The sequence below is a fragment of the Sebastes umbrosus genome, chromosome 15 (assembly GCF_015220745.1).
Source record: "Sebastes umbrosus isolate fSebUmb1 chromosome 15, fSebUmb1.pri, whole genome shotgun sequence".
NCBI classification, from domain to species: domain Eukaryota; kingdom Metazoa; phylum Chordata; class Actinopteri; order Perciformes; family Sebastidae; genus Sebastes; species Sebastes umbrosus.
In genome coordinates this window covers 13687066-13706855 of record NC_051283.1, presented here as the reverse complement: position 1 = coordinate 13706855, position 19790 = coordinate 13687066, and positions in this window count along the sequence as shown.

The window sequence follows — 19790 nt, the reverse complement described above, 5'->3', positions numbered from 1 at the left end:
TCTGTGTGGGTGTTTGCATCTACACAGTTGAGCAAATACTTGTGTTAGGAAGAAATCACATGTTTATAACTAGAGGCAAATTACAATGAGTTAATAAGGGCAGCTCATGGCTCAGCCAACATCACTTGGGTGAGTCTTTGATCTTTTTGAAATAAATATAATACATTGCGTTTTTCATCATCTGCGGCGGGGTCAGTACTTTGATTAAGCCCATCACACATCATTATGACATTTTGGTTTTGTGTGATTAAGACAACTTAGACTGCATTACACACCACTGCTGTTGAATTGCACACTGTAAACACACATACCCAACACATAAGGAAATGAATGGAAAAACAGCCAATAGCAGGATACAATTTTCCCTTTTCTCTGGCTCATTTAATCGTAGCTATTACAATAGTTGAATTGTACCCCATTGACCTATTTGCTGGTCCATGTCCATTCACATGTAACGGCGCCGGTCTGTTGTACTCTTGATTTATTTAAAAGGATTTGATTGCTTTCTTCTTAAGCAATCTACTGCTTGTGCTCCTTAAAAAAGACTGAAGCACAGTCCTGGACACAGTACATGCAATACAACGCTGTGTAAAAATTAGGGTTGGGAAAAAAATCGATTCACCTATGTATCGCGATAATCTGTTTTACGATTTTGAAATGGATTTTTTAATGGCAGATTCAATATATTTGCTTCATTTGAGTCTATGCAGAGGTAAAAGGAAGTTACTGCTTTTATTGTTGTAGTCTGAGTAAGGTAACGTCATATCCGTTCTGTATCCGTCAACCAAAACAAACCGCAACCGGCTGCAGCAAGCTGAAATGAAAAAGTAGTAAGAAAAAGAAGAAGAAAGAAGAAACCTTTATTTGTCATATACATACAAGTGCATACAGTACATGGAATTTGACCTCTGCATTTAACCCATTCTAAGTATTTTAGGAGCAATGGGCTGCTGTAAGCGGCGGAGGGTCTGCGTGGATACGACCTGCACCCTCACGTTTTAAATCCAACGTGGTAAACACTACACATACAGTAAAGTATGGAAACACTTTGGGTTTCACACATTGCCAGGAAAAGCAGAGCTAGACATCATGGCCAGCAATGTATGCTTACTCTGTCATGGGCAGGAAACGTTATCGTATTGCAGTAACGTGCGGTCAAGCCAGCTCTCACTCTCATCTCTTTGCTCAAATCGGCCGGCGCTACAACTGTAGAGCACCCATATACTGACATTTATGTTAAATACATTTAAACAGCCCCGATGGAGCTGACCATGGATGTATACAGAGAACGGAGCTAACGGGAGAGCTAGAGACGCACTTGGCGAAGTTAGCAGAAGTATGTGACTACGTCCATTTTTCAAAATAAGGTGTTCACTAATGAAACTATATACAAAATACACATATAGAAATAAGATTGATTGGATTATATTCACCAGAAGTATAAAACATTACATGTCCCTTATAAATTAAAAAAGAAATTACAACTAATTTGTGAGGGAAATGTCTTTATTCTTTGATTTTTGGGTTGCTGGAAAAAATTTAATAAATAATGCCTGACAATGACTGATATATTTGACTTCAGGACATCTCTGACTACATACATGCTGAAAATCAAACATTTTTACTGTATTAATTTAGATATTCTCCAAAGTAAAAGTCCCTAGAAGTGTATGATTCAACTTTTTCCCATGTTCTATGGTCGCAATAAATTGTAGTATTGAATCGCAATACTTGTAAAATTGCAATACTTAAAAATCGCAATACATATCGAATCGGCACCCAAATATCGTGGTAGTATCGAATCGGGAGATATGTGTGTCGTCTCAGCCCTAGTAAAATTGCTAAGCAGTTAAACTGAAAAAAGAAAACAACATTTCTTAATTGGGAAAAGAAAGAAACGCTTTGTGAAGGTATGAGATTTTCATTCAGCGACGTTTTTAGCAAGAAATTGTAAATCACCAAGAGATGTTTCAATAGTAGGCTTTGGTCAGAAAGAGAGATTTTCCCAAAAGGCGCACAGAGCTGGAGCTTCCATTCCTTCTGATAAGGCGAAATAATACCTTAAGTGACTGAATCGACAGTTCTCAATTCGCGAAGCCCGGCTCGCTTTGTCTATAATCCTTTATTCTTTCTTGACTGGTCTCGTGCTGTCTCTCAGTCTGACTAGAAGAGGGAAAAATCTGATGGATGTGCACTCTGAACAGTCAGCAAAAACTCCTATCAAGCTCGGTGGGGAGTTTCTAGTAGAGGTCGTATATGTTTTTCTTCAATCTATTTCTTTCTCTGCTGTTGCATTCCCTAAGAAACAGTGTAAACCTGCAGAACAAAAGAGACAGTGTCATGTTGGTTCCTGGAAAGGTTGAGATGAGTTGCTCACTTAGTCACTCAACATGAATTCTCAGTTTTTTTAAAAAGAAAACAAAACAAAATGGAGGTCAGACTCACCAAGATGGGAGTATTAGTGACACATGACAAGATGATAGATTTTGCAACAGTATCAAATTGCTAGTGCCGTGTGGCTATGAAGGTGCTGTTGCATCAGTATTCAAGTGCCGTGTGCCCAAGGCTAAATAAGAGAACTTGACAGTTGAGAGTGAAAAAAGAGACTTCATCCCAAAGAACAGAGTGAAGATAGAATTAATTCTTTTGAAATGGCAAGATCACAGGCACACCAAGGCCAGTTTTCATTGAGAAGAGCACCTTGTGACCAGAGTATACTTGACATTAGGGTTGTCACGATTGCGATTCGAGAGCGAAAATTGATCAAAATGCTCTTTCAATTTCGATCTTCGAAATCAAAAGCTATAGTATATAGCCAGTACTTTATTCTCTTTCCATCCCTGCCTACTTTCGTGCGTCCTAAGGGGGAAATAAACAGCAACACTTCAGAGACGACACAGCCTATCTTAAGCTGGGCATACACTGTACAATTCCTACTCCTACTGTACGAGTCAATCGTTTACAATGTAAAGCCAAAGCTCACGATTTATGTGCTCACACTGTACGGTCCGATCGTCAGCCACAACCTGAGTGCTCACACTGTACGTGTAAAATATAGAAAAATAACACAGAAAGAGAAGCTAGTATGTTGTAGACTCTTCAGCGTGATTTATACTTGCTGCATCCGCGACGGTCACGAGTGTCCGCACAGCCCAAGTGACTTCTGTTTTGGACTGTTGGTTGGACAAAACAAGCAACAAGCGATGTGGGCGGGAAATTGTAATTGGCTATTTCTGCTATTTTCTGACAACTGATAGGCTAAATGATTAATTGATTCGACAAATAAATCAATAATGAAAGTAATTGTTAGTTGCAACCCTAAAGCAATAAACAAACTAAACCCAATTTATGACCAAAGAAAGATTTGATCTTTTTAAATAAAATATTTTTGGTCAAACATGACGATGACGATGTTGGGTAATTGAAGTTATTACAGACCTCAGCAATCATCCTAAAAAGCTGCAATTTACCTGTGGTTGCCGGGATGCGATGACATAATGGGCCCCTAAAATTTCCCAGGCAGGCTAGATGTCTGAATGACAGTGGTTACTGTATGAAGAGTATGAGCACACATGAAGAACCACATACAAGACATGAAAAGGTAATCCAGTGACAATTCCCATCAAATCCCATGGTGGGTTGAAGAGGAAGGAAATGGCGCCACCCTTATCAAAGTCATCATGGAATATGACCATCCATTCAGGGGCAAGATTGCACTCGCTCAAAATGGTGTGGAGTGCCGGGCACCCTAGCACACAGCATTTTGCGGACAATTGCCTTGGCTGTTAAGAAACCAACTGTATTGAAATTTACCTCTTAAAACCTTAAAGCTCTTAAATCGAATTTGTAAACCTCTCTGACTGCAGAAGCAAAGGAGACATTCAGCATGGATTATTTTGCAGAGTATATGTTTGATGTTGACTACTACCGCGCACTCGCCGTAAAAAAGAGAAAGCAAATACATAATGTAATATTTCTCTCTTTGATCTGTGGACTTTTTCATGGTCAGACCGATTGATTCATGACCCAGACGGATGGCCTCTTGAGAGAGTTTGAGAAAGTGAAATGAAGAGAAGAGGCAATCCAAACAATAGTTTAGGTAAATGAAGAAGAATCTGGATGTTAATGACACTAAGTATCCACATTTCTTCAGGGGTCTAGCTGTCTCTTAGCAACAGTGGTGTTGTCGGCGTGGAAACCCTTGGCAGATTGGAAGCATTATTCACCAGGGCTTAATTAGAGGGGTAAAGATTAGGCCAGGTTGTCTTTAATTGAGCAGTGCGTGTGTGTTAGTCAGTGTGTGTGACTACATACACCAACCTTGTTCTTTTATAGTTTGCATAAAGAAAGGTGTGTGTGTGTGTGTGTGTGTGTGGTTGTTCTTTAAAAGCAATGACATTGCTTTGAATGACTCACACACACTGTACCCATACCTTTTCATGTTTTAACTGACCTTGTTATTCATATTTGAATTGGGGACACAGCAGTCATTTTAGGTTCACTTCAAATTTTGGACTGTTAGCTCACAATACTTAACCTTCAAGACTTCAAATAGAGGTGGAAAGGTCCCTCATAAAATCGTTTAAGCCCTTTACAAGCCCCCCTCCAAGAGCCTTTAAGTGGGCACCGCACAAATCCATCATGTCCGAAACATCCTTCATGTGTGAAGAACAGCTTTCACAATGTGGTCTCAGTGGAGTATCATTATGTTCCGACTTCACACGAGAGAGTAAGCTCTTTTTTTTTTCTTTTTAATTTGCAAAGGCAAGGACAAAAATGATTTCCTGTAACTAAGGGTGAGAATCACCAAGTAACTCATGATATGATACTATCACGATATGTTGCCCACGATAACGATGGTATCGCAATACAGCGATTCTGCAATACTTGACAAATTACAATACATCACGATATCTGTGTAAGTGTAATGAATAGCCATAAACTGGCCAAAACTGCCAGAAAGCATAACAGTTCTGAGGTTAAATGTTTAAAGGAAGGATACAACTATGCCTCAATAAAATATTTCTTATCTAAATTGACAAACATCTCCTTCAAACAACTGTATTTATTCAAGTTTCTCGTCAAAAGATTAAATTTGAACGCATTATGATGACATTATAATTAAGCAATACAAATTTGTACTTAATAGAGCTTGGACACATCATAATGTAACTCATTGGAACCTCAGTTGACGTTACCCGTTAGCTCTGTTATTTAGCCAAGCTGGACTATGCTGCCCACCGGTTGCTAACAGCTTACGTCGACTAGAAAGTATTAATGCCGATCTCCCGATCACATCCCTAAAGATAACTCTCATTTCAACTTCACAAATCAGCCGTTTCTCGTCCATTGTGGCGTTTTCAAAGCGAGCGGCAGGAATAAATAGAAGCAGGGCATTCGACAGAAGTTCAGTCTCGCTGTGCAGCGCTGTTTCCATAGCCGCCAGTTAAGACACTCCAATAGAAAAACAATGCAATCAAACTGATTAAGTCACTGATGTTTGCTCGCGTGGCATTAACAGTATACTGTTCATGGTTAGGACACGGACACTGTAATCTCATTGAGACGCGCAGTCTCATCCTCAAGAGAGACCTGATAAAACATGGTGGCCACAGGGGGCCGCCTACAGCGGATATTTGGTGGCCACAGAGTCACTTTTTGTGGCCACGGGTTATCGGGCCACGGTTAATGTCGAACCGTGTATACTACGAGAAATTTGTAGTCGTTTTTTTAACAATGGATTTTTAATTTCACACAGAAGTAAACAAAGGCAGGCTTCACAGGTTTCATCAGCTGTAGCAAGCAAGCTTTTAATGTTTCGAGCTGATTCGTTTTAAAATGATAACCCTGTAAAAGGGTCTTAAAGGTGCAATTCATTGCTACATACACAATGTAATGCAAAAAGACTGAGGTCAGCATCTTCACTATTTGATGATCCACATAGAAGACATTGAAATCAAACATTGATGTATTACTGGGTAGAGCTAGTTAGGCCTAGTATAGTAGAGTATTATCAATAAAAATATAAGTAAAATGTTATTGTGCTCTAATATAACCCTGTTAACCTTGCTATAGAAAAAGACATACGTGGACAAGCAGCACAGAGGATTAATGCTTTATTGTTCATATTTTCAGACAGTGTTTTTCACGTCCATACAGAGAAAAGGCTTTGAGGACGTAATGTGACATCTAACAACACTATCATCATAAGATCAGACACTATAGAGTCAGTGTAGAAATAACCTTTTGTGATATCACGCATAACAAAAGCACCTGCTGTTGCATTTTAACTTTCTCTTTAATATTTATTTTACATTTGACTCATGCATTTTAGCCCTTTTGTACAGGTGGACATTAACTTTAAAACGTGATTTAGTATCCCTTTAAGACGAAAAGTGAAAGTAAGAGGACAGTAGCACTATCTGGCATTTCAGCCATGTAGGTTCGATATGTCTCGCCTCGACCTTTCCCCGTTCTATAAAAAAAAAAAAAAAAAACGACAAGAAACTAACTGGGCCACATTTACGTCCTGCAAAACTCTCTTTCTATCTCTCTCTCTGTATTGCCCCCCACTATTTCTGGCTTACTCGCCCAGAGAGTAGATGACCATAGATATAATGTGGCACGACCGTGTCCCCTCCACACTATAATTATAGAGACAGCGGGATATGGAGCTGACCTATAGCAAGTCCTGATTAAAGCCAACATATCAGAATACATACAGTACGTCCTGAAAGGTAGAGCTTTACCTTTTTTGCTGGGTACACCATTTTTGCTCATCTTTTGTGTCTAACACTGTGATAAATATGCGGTGAATGTGTGTGTGTGTGAGAGGAAAGAGAAGCTTTTATCATTGGGTATTTCTATCAGAGCGGGAGGAAGAAAAAGAGCACATAGCTACAGGTGGGCTGATTGTCTTCATGTCAGTTGGCTGTAAAGGTTGAATTCTGACTTTCAAAGGAATTGCAGTCATTATGACTGCCTGAGTGGCCATATAGTGTCTCATCTAAAGCAAGTTTTCATGTCTGCACATTTTTATGCCTCCGCGCCGGTGATAGCCGTAGCCGGAGGCATTATGTTTTCAGGTTGTCCGTCTGTCCGTCCATTCGTGAAAGCGATATCTCAGGAACGCCCTGAAGGAACTTCTTCAAATTTGGTACAAACGTTCACTTTGTCTCAAGGATGAACTGATTGAATTTTGGTGCTCATAGGTCAAGGTCACTGTGTACTCACGTCCGTCCCATTCTCGTGATATCTCAGGAAGGCTTTGAGTTTTTTTTTTTTTTACAAATTTGGCTCAAACAGTCACTTGAACTCTAGAATGAACTGATCAGATTTTGGTGCTCAAAGATCAAGGTCACTCTGACCTCATGTATGTCCCATTCTCGTGATATCTCAGGAACGCATTGAGGGAATTTCTTCAAATTTGGCACGAATGTCCACTTAGACTCAAGGATGAACTGATTAGATTTTGGTGGTCAAAGGTCACTGTGACCTAACATCTGGCCCATTCTTGTGAAAGCAATATCTCAGAAATGCTCGGAGTGAATTTCATCTAATTTGGCACAAACGTCCACCTGAACTCAAGGATGAACTGATTTAGATTTTGGTGGTCAAACGTCAAGGTCACTGTGACCTCACAAAACAAGATTTTGGCCATAACTCAAGAATTTATGATGATTATGACAATTTCACCCAAATGTTTAATAGAATAAAATGATGAAATGATGGCATTTTGGACAGGAATGGATGTTAACGACATCTTGACGGAGTTGGCATACAACGGCAAGGCGGTAATTGTAGTTTGTTTATTTTTTATTTAACCTTTATATTTCTAGGATATTCCCATTGAGATTTAAAATGTCTTTTTACAAGGGAGTCCTGGCCAAAATGGCAGCATTAAAGTTTCATATAGCCACACTTGTTTGGTTGTTTTGGATCAAATGGGCACAGGATCAAATACAGAGACATGAAGAACATAAGAGAAAAGCGGTGATTTGTGATAAAAGCGCAAAATGAAGCCCTTGTTCCTGACGTAACCTCACCTTGAAAGACTCACCCAGATTGGAAACTCCTCAAGCCTTGCCTGCTTCAAATGAACTTACATAGCAGAAAGACGGCAATGTGCCTCTCACTGAAATATAAAATAGAGGAAATGGAGAAACTAAAAGCACCTTTTAAGAGATTTTTCCTTTATTATTCAAAATCCCCAAAGGGCAAAAGTGAAAGAGCTGGGAAGTGTCACAAATTCTGATCAGACGTGATCAAAGTGCATTATACACCACAGCAGCTAAATGCAGTCTCATTCCCTGGCACTTCTGGGTCAGGGAGCATTTTACTGTAGATTTGTGTGTGTGCGAGAAAGAGAGGGAGAGAGGGTAAGAGGGAAAGCAACAGAGAAGCGTAACATAACGAGAGGGTTGGCAACACTTCTGCGAGTCATTAGCAAGTGCGTTTGCACTTTCTCGCAGCCTCCCATCTTTGTATTCTTGTCCATTTGTGTGTCTCATATTGCCTGAGTGCCAGTTTCTTTTCTTTATTATGAAAGCCTTTCAGACACCTGAGCTTCCGCTGCTTCGATTCGGCTTCTAGATTGGCCCCAGATGTCCGTATGGAAATGATGTCAGACCACGAGTGCACTAGGAGCCCATTTCTTGCAATTTCTCCGCTCGCTCTAACTCAGCTGCTCACCGCCAGGAAACAGTCGCAAGGACAAACCACAACAAACAAGCCGGCAGGAGAAAAACAACCAGAGAAAATGAAGGCAGCGACGAACAAACCTTAGCTCTGTGAAGGCCTTGCTGTATCATCGAGCCACATTAAGGACAAACAAGATGGCTATGTGATAACACAGCGCAGGTTAACTCAAATTATGGTAGAAGTGTTGCGTCAGGCCAGAAGTCTGAGATACAAACACAGCAAAATAGTGCAAAAAGGTTTCTTTCGTTAGATTTAACACTTTATATCAGCTCCATTAGAGAAAAAAACAGTCAACACTTGTTCACTCCTAAGTAACAGCGTAAATAAGGAAGGCTGAATTACAAATGGGTGTAATTTATTTATTATATATATTACATTTTCGTCAGTAAGAAAACAAAAAAATATATCACCAACCAAAGACGGGGCTGCAATGATTTCAAGTGTGAAAAATAAAGCTCGATGTGAAGGCCAAAGATTGATTAGAGCTGAAGCAGTGAGGATTTAAGTTGATTCATGCAGGGTTTGTGACTGATGGGTTAATAACATGACAAATACCGTTGGCTCATTATGGACAGATAATAACAGACAGATATTGACCCCACAAATCACAGAGAAATCTCCCATCATTCACTCGCAGTATACAATAGACCACACAGACATAACAAAGCACATGCACATAAATAGACTCTATCACAGTCCCACAGCACAATTTGCACAACCGTTTTCTTCAGCAGTATAATATCGATGTGCCATTTGTTTGCCCCTTCTCGAGAATTTATCGTACATCATCTCTTATGAAGATGTGCTCTCTGGAGCTACAGGAGGAATTGCTTCTCAACATACATTCGAAAGGTCACCCTTGTTATGCTAAATTTGCTTCTTACTTGCCAAGAATATGGGAAGATTAAGTATGTTTAGATGTGATTAAATACATATTACCAGTGACTTTATACCTTACTTATAGGGCTTTGTATTCCTGGGGAACATAGGCCATCGATAAAACTTTTCCACCCTCGTCTGTCTTGGGCCATGTTCTCCAGTCGTTGCCACGTGTTTATATACCACTATACCACGCTTTTAAGACGTTTAGTCTCTTTGGTCTAATATGCATCATATCATTTCGCTGAAATCAGGTCGTTTTTAAATGGAAACTCTGAATTTAGAAAGTAAATAGTAACTTCAGATGTCAGATAAATCTAGTAGAGTAAAAAGTACATCTTTATGCCTCTTTCTAAAGTATAGTGGAGTAAATATGAGTCCCCAAAATGGAAATAATCAAGTACAATACCATTGCCTCAAAGTTGTACCAGTGGGCCCGGCCCAGTGTGAAGATACTGGTATCATATGAAACTACAAAACCTACCAACCATGTCGTGTTAGCTTGTCGGGAAGAATGCTAAATAACGCTCCAAATTTATGCAAAATTTTGAAGTAGTGGCAGGATTCTCAATGGAAAAAAAAAACTTTTCTTTTTTTATATATATACTGTATATATATTTTTGAGTTTAAGTTTGCCATCTCTTGCATAATGGACATACATCTCATTCAGGCTATGTCATATCTTTATGTGAATGCCACTTTCAAAAATGTGTGTGCTATATTTCACTGTAATGTACAGTATGTCACCCAGAACCAAGAACAGTAAGCACCATGCATGTCTCCTTAAAGCTGACATGTTAAATTACCCTGGTTCCCAAAAAATTACTATTATGTCACAAAACATAGTAAACAAAAGTAGTGCAACAGCCCCAGCAGTGCTTGTCGCTTTGCAAACCTCAAAGAGGTTCATTTTGTCTGGTGCCGACTGACATAAGGGAAGGGTATTAGTTTGTGATTGCTCGATCAAACATTTAATTTGTTCCTTTTCCATCAGACAGCAGTTCACCACTGTCTATCAGCCAGCCAGGAAGTGCCACCAACACAGTAGTCTATTGTGTTTCGTATGAATGTGCATAAGTGTGTGCATGTGTGTATAAGCGTGGGCTTTCTTCTCCCGCTGCATCAAAACGAAAACCCCAAACATGTCTCTCGGTGTGAATCGTTTTTCTACGGTATTTCTGTGTGATCTCATTAGACCAGAACAACAACGAGCTGCCAGGACAAAAGAACAAAGTGCAGCAGAGGTGAACAACAACAACACCAGTTCCCAGCCACAGCATTGTCAACTCCTATGGGCACGTTCTAAAGGTTGAGAATGATGAAAAGCAAAGTAACACCCCCAGGCCAGCCTCTGAACACTGCCTAGAGGCTCCCAGAGTACTGCACTCTCAGCAAGTCAACTAGAGTACAGAGCACTGCGGCCTCCTGCCTCAAAACAAGAACTGAAGAGTTTTACTGCAAAGTGAGATACGCTGCAGTGAAATACAGTGACATTGATTTCTATAAAAGAATTAACTGAACAAAATACTGTTACAAAAGACAGTACAGTGAAGTATGAAACAGGTTCATTTTTAACACACTTTGGTCCCATTGTGGATGTTAATGTTCATCAGTACAGCTGTTTAGTAATGGCGTAGAAAGATGCAGCTAATTAATGGGTTGACCAGCTAGGCTATAAACTACTGATACTATGGACCTTTGCCACAGCTTAACAACAGAAACCAATAATGAATATAAACAAGAAGGTTTTAATGCAGACATATGCTGCAGGGACTTCAATAATCATCATATTGGTGTGATTGTATTGCATCAAAGGGTTAAAATCGAGCATTTATGAAGTGCTTAGATGATATTTGAAAATATCGCGATATATATCGTGTATCGCAATATTGCCTAAAAATATTGCGATATTATTTTTAGGCCATATCGCCCAGCCCTAGCTCCAGCAGCCAACAGTCAAACAGAGATTTGTATTTAATCTGTTCTTTTGTCTTTTGTTGAACTTTATTTTGAAATTCAATCTAACATTTGCTTTTTTTCTTGTGAAATTGAGCATAGATTCATGGGGGGAGAAATCGAGACAGCATAGTATTGGGATATTTTCCGTGCAATATTGTATCGCTATTAATCTACTATTAACCTCTTAACAATCCGATGGCCTGCCGGCGGGCCCTGTCACTCTTCTGTTTTTCAGAGATTGTTGCGGGCTCAGTCTTAAAGCTAGAGTGTAGATATCTGAGGAATCGATTTGTACCAACCACTTCATGTTAACTTGTCGGGAAGAACGCTTAATAACGCTCCAAAGTTATGCTAAATTTTGGCAAGGAAAAACTGGCATGGCCATTTTCCAAGTGGTCTCTTAACCTCTCACCTCAAGATATGTGAATTAAAACTCTGAGATGAACAGAGTGAAAACTGTATCTCATTAGACAAACCAGATGTTGGCAAACTACATAATTTGCAGTTGAAAAAAGGTAATATATCGCAGTAAATCGCAATGCTCAGCATAACGCAAAATGTTTGAAATCGCAATAAGATTGTATCGTGACCAAAGTACCGCGATAAAGTCGTATCGTGGGGCCTCTGGTGATTCCCACCTCAAATAGACATGCAGCCTGTGGCGCGGGGTCATAAGGAGGTATTACTTCATATTACGGGGTCACAAGCAATACAAGTTTGGGAACCACTGTTCTGTTCTGTTAAAAAACTCTCTCTCTCCTCTCCTCTGTAATATCGATGGAAACCAATTTGGAAATGATGTTTGATTATTAATAGCTAATGCATGCTAATACATTCCACTGATCTACAGTAGATTTATAGATGTGCATAAATGCATATTGAAAACAAATTATACAAAAGCTGTCACGCCTGCACATTCATTGAAATATTAAAGATACCCGACACTTCACACTGTCAGGAATGGAAGTGAGAGTTACCAATCTTCTTGACAAGTGAGATATAACTGAAACATCCTTAACAACAGCTTTGACTCTTTCTCTCTACCAGACTTGTATCGTTCCCTCTCTTTCTCCACTCTGCCAGGATTGCGATGTTTTGGGCTGTGATGAAGGCTTCGGTTTTCGCGACGACAGAGTAATTAAAGGGATTGATTGCAACACAGGGGGAAGCATTGCGACGTGTGCACAATACACACTCACTGACTCGCGCGCACACATTTCGGGAGATGCATCACTTCCACTCTATTTCACAGACATTTGAAATCACAGTGCTAAATGTACCAAGTCATTCCAACATAAATCCTGCATGCGATGAACAGCATGAATTAGCACCATGGGATAGAATAAAACAGTGTCAGGGTGGCAAGTTTATAGGAAAAGACTTCCAAAATTGCAGGAAAAGATTGTTTTTCTACAGTATATTGTGTATTAGACTATACTTTATATGTAGTAGTAATATCACTAGAAAATAGACAAAAAGCGACAACAAATAATTGTTGGTTTTGTTTTCAAAAAGGCTATTTGGACATTAAAAAACAGAGAGGCACTTCCAAAGTTGCCTTTAAATAGAGGGTATTATGGAAAATCAGAAATATCTAGTGTTGTGTGAGTAGATATTATTGATGTTACTTAAGTGCTGTTAAAGCTGCTGCATTAACTTTTTGACATAATGAAATTGCACCACTCAAACAAGCCCCTCTAAACGGCCTCTCGGTGCGATGTCACTAGTGGGAAAGATAATGATATTCAGTGTTAATAGTGTGACTATGCAACTTTTGAACGGGAAAAATATCACATTCTTCCTCTCAGGCCTAGTCCACATGTACACAGGTATTTTGTAAACAGGATTTTTCCTCCTTTGAGTATTAAGATGTCATTTTTCTTGCACTTCTTTGATCACACTCTCTAGCTTGTGTCAAAAAAAACATTTTCTCCTGTTTATGACGTACCATGTGTCTAGAACAGTTAATGCGTCAGCTCAGACCCACTCAGGTAGACATATTGACACACTGACACATGGCAATTGAATGGGTCTGACTTTGGTCGAATGAGGGGATGTTGAATGTTGGGAGTGTTGAAAAATCCACAGGGTTTAGTTCAGCAGAATATGTTCTGGCTACTGGTAGAACCTTAAAGGTCCGGTGTGTAGGATTTGGCGGTATCTAGCGGTAAGGTGAAGAGATTGCAACCAACTGAAGCCTCTCCCATGTGCCAAGCATGTTGGAGAGCTACGGTTGGCCGACGCAAAAACGCGAATGCCAACTCTCTAGAGCCAGTTGGAGCAGAGCCAGTGCGTAGAGTGTGTGTGTACGAAGGAAGTGAGTTGTGAAGCAAGAGAGAGAGAGAGTGGCGGAGATGGGAGAGAGTAACGTTATCGACTCCGGCCCAAGCAGGAAAAGTTAACAATGTTTGGTTTGTCCAGACTGGGCTACTGTTGAAACATGGCTATGCCTATGTAGATCTAAACGGCTCATTCTAAGGTAACGAAAACACAACGATTCTTATTATCAGGTGATTATACACTAAAGAAAACATACTTATTATATTATATTCCCTTTCTGCCAATAGATTGCCCTAATTGTTACTCCTTTAACCAGTGCAGAGAAGCTACTGTATAAGAATTACAGTATTCCAGCGTGGCGGAAAAGAAGTGCCAGAATACCGTATGGGTAAATAATGAGTAAATAAGAGAAATGACACATGAGTGTTGTTACCACGTGTGAAAATTGGCAACCATAGAGTAAAACCTGAAAATATGCTTCTCCACTCTACTCCACATTTAACAGAAAAAAGGGAAGAAAAATATACCTCTCTGTAAATGACAGAGAAGTGGCTGCCTGATTAATAGTATATGATCCGGTCTAAGATGTTAGCCGTTTTTCCAGCTCTGGTTATAAAGCAATCAGAGAGAATATCATGTCCAATAGTTTTGAAAGGTTGCAGGGAGGTGAAATAGAACCAGGTGACACACAGGCCATTTTTCTACAGCAAATGAGAAGGTTATTTGTGGCCTTGATTGGAGCTTTGTGCGCACTGTGACCTAAGAGAACGACAGCCCCGCCGGGTTGATTCAAGACCGGTCATTATTGCTGAGGCTGGAATTGATCTGCTATATAATAAACAACTGTCTGTTAACACTTGAGTTGTTTGAGGTGATTTGAAATATACCTGTAATTGCAATGCACCGATGGAGGAATTTTTTTTGGATGGTAGAAAGTGGGCAAAATTGTCTGGTTGATTCGGAGTAGAATGATTGGGAAGATGAGAATAACATTATTCGGAACTATGTGCCCTGCAGAATTTCTGCAAGACTCATTTCAGAAATTCTGAGAGGCGAGTTATTCTCTCTTTAGAGGAAAGAAGGAGCGGTGCATTCATTTGAAAAGTCAACATTTTTTAAACATCTTTAGTCGTTGGTGAAAAATCCGCTTTTACATCATGTTCACCTGTTGCATCAGTATCTTTTAACATTTGACAAAAGAAGGGTCAGCGTCATCACCTACCGAAATCACAATGGACATGAACAAATGACTTAATTGAAAACATCTTTGAAAGGGAAGTGAAGGTTTGGGACTCCTTTAACTTACCTCCCATTTACCGTCTTATCCACTTCATGAAGAAAACCGTTATGACTTTAATGTCAGATGAAAATTCTCAAAGGGATATGAGGAAGTACCTGAAAATAAAATGTCAAAAAGTCTGGTGATGTTTCTGGGTTGTTAGTGAAAGTTATTGAAAGTTGAGTTTTCAATAAAACGCAGAAACTGAATAATCTGTCACTTTTTTTTTTTTGCAACAGAAATCAGGGAACTCTGTAATTTCAGCGCTGTCATGTTCTTAACCTACATTAACCTCATAGCCCCAGTGTGATTTGACAGTCAAAATGAGAGCAAATAATTAAACCATCAAAAAGGTGTCGCTGTCCAAATAGCATTACAGATCAGTGCGTACTGCGACGCATCAACGAAAGCGAGCAAACACCTCGTCTTCTGAAGGTGGAGATTGAAGTGACAAGTTAACGTGCTGCGTAAACCATTCAGCATGTCGGTAAATACCAAGAGGAATATTATCAAAGACATCAAGCATCATGTATATATCAAGATGCCTCACATCTCGGCCCGGAGAGAGCTGTCGGTCTGCTAAAAACACTGAAATGTCAAGAACTGAAGACAACTGTGATGTAGTCACGTCTCATTTCTGTCAACTAGGAAGACGGAGCTGAAAGATCAGATGTAAATAACTGCTGTAGCACAAACAGGCTTCAACACTGATTATTCTTCTTCCTCTACTGTCAGGGCAACACCATTCCCACTTCGCTACGCCATTAACTTTATCAGTGACTGCTGGAGCCATTGAAATGTCAGAAGCAATCGAATTGCAAGGAAGAGGTTTTTTTTCCCCCTTTTCTTTTTATTTTCCATAAACTGTTCTTTCATGTTCGACAATGTATGAATTATGCACATTTCACTCAGATGCCCTTTGATCCCACGGTAATGAGATCCTTTAATAAATCACTTAGATTCTCTTCTCTACCTGCCATCCACTTTGTGGAAATCTCTTCTTTCTTGACATTGCTCTTTAGTAAAACTGTATTTAGTGATTTATGAGCACCTGGGAGCAGAAAGACTCCAAAATTAACTAACAGCAGCAAACCTTGATTATACTATGAGGTACTTCTGGATAATGTATTAAGAAATAATGTCAGAAAAAATCATGAAAATACCATGTAGGACATATCATGAAAACCTCATTTTTTCAGTGCTCGTGCTCATACAGTTGGGTATCTGGACTGTGAAATAAGACAACACAATCAGTTTTTTGTGGGCTGTTTAGATCAGAAAACATGTGATTCAACAAGCTACTCAGGTTTTTTGCACCATATTTTCTCACAAGCCAATCAGAGCAGACTGGGCTTTTTCAGGAGCGGGTCTTAAAGAGACAGGAGTCAAAACAGAGTGCTTCAGACAGAGGGTGATTCCTAGACAGTATTTACAGATGGATGACATGACAGCTCCCCAAAAGTATAGCCAAAATATCTCGATCGCCCCCTGGTGGCTGGCTGCAGCATAGGTCATAAAGCCCGCCACCTCCATGTTAGCGGATGGGAAATGGGCCAAACTAAAAAGTCAAAGCACACGTCAAATACTTTTTTCCTAAAGATGGTTTCCGTTTCTGGTTTAGGTAGTTCTTATCACGCTGATGAATGTTCAAGTGTTAATTTTTATCATGAGTTTTGTTTTAATGAGTTATTTGATGCTATAAAACCGGGGTGAGACGTCATGATTGACAGCTGTGAGTCTCTCTCGCTGACAAGTTGCGGCCGTGCTCGGCTTGCGTTTGGCTCGGGCGGTTGACCTCGATACCACGGCTCCACCGCCCAATCAGTACTGCGCAGACGCAATGACATTAAAATCTCAAATGGCAGCTCCCGTGTCCGGGATATTTTGGCTTCACTTTTGTACAGTGGGAGGAAGTGGAGACGCGTCTGCCAACGTTATATACAGTCTGTGGGGTGAATACAGGTAAACCCAGACAGACGGTATAAGAAAAATAATATGTTTTTTGAATATTAAAGCATGAAAAGATGTTCTATTAGAAACTCAAGTATGAACCTGAAATTGAGCATTATATGTCCCCTTTAAATACAATTTGCAAGTAATAGCTTTCCTGGCAGTAAAAATAGTTCAGTTCATGTGCTTCTACAGTCTTTGGTTTCAATAGTGAAGCCTTGATACTGGCCTCCCACGAAAAAACATCATTTGTTTCAGCAGATTTTAAAAAAATGGCATGTTTTGGTATAAGTACCCCATAATGTTCTCTAGCAGCCGGAATAATTATGACTGTCGGGAGCAAAGGAGGAAGTAGTGTGACGTTATTATAGAGCCGTAAAGTCCACAAAAGGAGCAGGTCAGGGTGGATGGATCAGTCAACAAAACGTTGGACTTAAATGTGGCTCCTAACCTTAAGCAAATGGTTATTAATGGAATCATTTTGGATCGTTTTGGAGAAATACAAATTTTGTCTGATGGCACTATGAAAAGTCAAGGGATCACCAAAGTCACAAAGGCCAAGCAAGTCGGCACTGATTTGCACTGTAATCCATCTAACAGTCGTTGAGACATTCCACTCTGAACCACAACTGTCAACCTGCTGGTGGCGGTGGAGGAAAAGTCAGGAGGCAACCAACTTGTCAATCGATCTCAATCACATGAACCAAATTCACACCAGGCAGCGTCGAAGTGCAGCTCCCCGCAATAATTAAATTTTTCTGCGGCCGAGAAGTGTATTCATGTGTTTCAGGCGGGGAGAAATTCGTTGTAACATAGGTCAACATGTCACAGGAGTCGCATGATCTGTTTATTGATTGACTGCGGGTACTCTCTGGCCGCACTTCGCCACTAAAAGTTAAACTTTTCCTAACTTTTGTTTGGCCACACTTCGCCACAGAATCACACGGCCGAAGCTCGCTAAGCTCAGGAGCAGCCGCCACCACAGGCCGCACTTTGCTGCTGGTTTGGTGTGAATTCAGCGAAAATCTGTCACACCAAACCAATACAGCAAGTCGCCAACTGGGAGGTTGGTTCTCAGTTTAACTCTGTCAAATTACAGAGAGTAGTTTGAGTCAATGTTAGTCTCAATAAATTGCTTAATAGAGCTTCTTTTCTGGTTTAGATTTACTCACAGGCTTTTCCAATTACACAATTTTGCTGCTTCTCCACTAAACAAGCCACTTTATCGATGATAGCTCAACATAGACTGCAAAAAACAGGTCAAATTTGGAAGTGTTCCAAATTTCAACAGTGCTCTGCACAAACAGCAAACTGCTTTTTTTCCATCAGCGTATACATATTCAGTCATTTATACATTCGCTTGTTGCCCGTTATCTCAGTGACTGAAAAAATAAGGCTGTTTTCATGCTGAATATGAATGTGGATAAACTGTCAGCAGTGGATATTTGATGGTGTTTCCATCTCAACGTGATCCTGTGAGTGGTGGCCAGTGAAAGCAGCTTTGAAAAGCAATGTGCAAAACGGGGGTATGCAAATGTCTGGGAAAATGGCACAAATATCACTGTTAAGTATTTTCTATCACAAGGTGGCAATATTTACAAGTCTTGTAAACACACACTCACACAGAATGATGTGTAAAATACAGAGTGCAGAGACGGAACAGAATGAAACCTTTGACATTTCCCCAGCAAATCATCCCCCAAAACATTTGTCATAGTGCTCTCTATGCAGAAACACGGGGAAGCTGACAGCTAAACTAGCAAAAAGCCGCTGGAGACTCAAAGGCACAGTTGGTGTTACAATGACAACTTTGTCTAGCTTGCATGAACCTAGTGCCCCTGGAACATAATTTAGATTCCCCCCGGGATGGTGCTGGGAGCGGCTGCGGTGCGACCACGCTTACTTTGTGTCTGCGGGTGGCTGTGGAATTTGATTTTGTCTTTACTGCTCTGCGCTGTCCACGGCGTTGATTATTATTCTGAGAGAAAACCATATCTCAAGCTGATACATATTTCATGCTGCTTGTGGAGTTCTCATCTGTGAATGCATGAGCCCATTCAATAATGCGCTTCATTTTTTGAGGGTAATATATTTTATTTCTAATCCCAAACAGTTAAAGTGGCTATCTTTTTGCTCACTCACCCGCCCACCTCAATGTCCTCTGCACTGTTACTCTGCCTGTGTTTACTCTTAACTCTCTCTGCCTTTCCTGCCTGCTGCACGCACGGATGAAAGTGTATTTGGTTTTGAAAGAAGAAAGGTTAATGCAGGTCTGAAAGCACGGGGCACTGACATCGTGAAAAGAGATGGCTACTGAGAGGAATTAAAGTCAAGATGTCTGAATCCAGATCACTATTTTTACTCGTGTGAGTCAGTGTTTAAAGATAGCTGGGAGCATTAAGATCATAGAGCTGTTGTTTAGGGGCTTTTAGTCGTTGAATATCACCCAAACACTTCCGTGTGCTCCTACCTGGTTGTAGAGATGGATATTGTTAGGATATTACTCATGCCTGTATTGATACTGATATTGCGTAACAGTACCCATACTTCTAGGTACTCGTCTGATAGAACAAATCAGAAAATGTCCTTATGACATATAAGAGGCTAACAGCACTAGATAAGTAGCTTGTCATTTTGCGACGCACTTTTAAAGATGACTATGGTTTGTAACTAGTTGCAACAGTGGTCCTTGAAAATCGGATGACTATTGTAGGTTGTATTAGGTTTATACTGACAGTGCCCG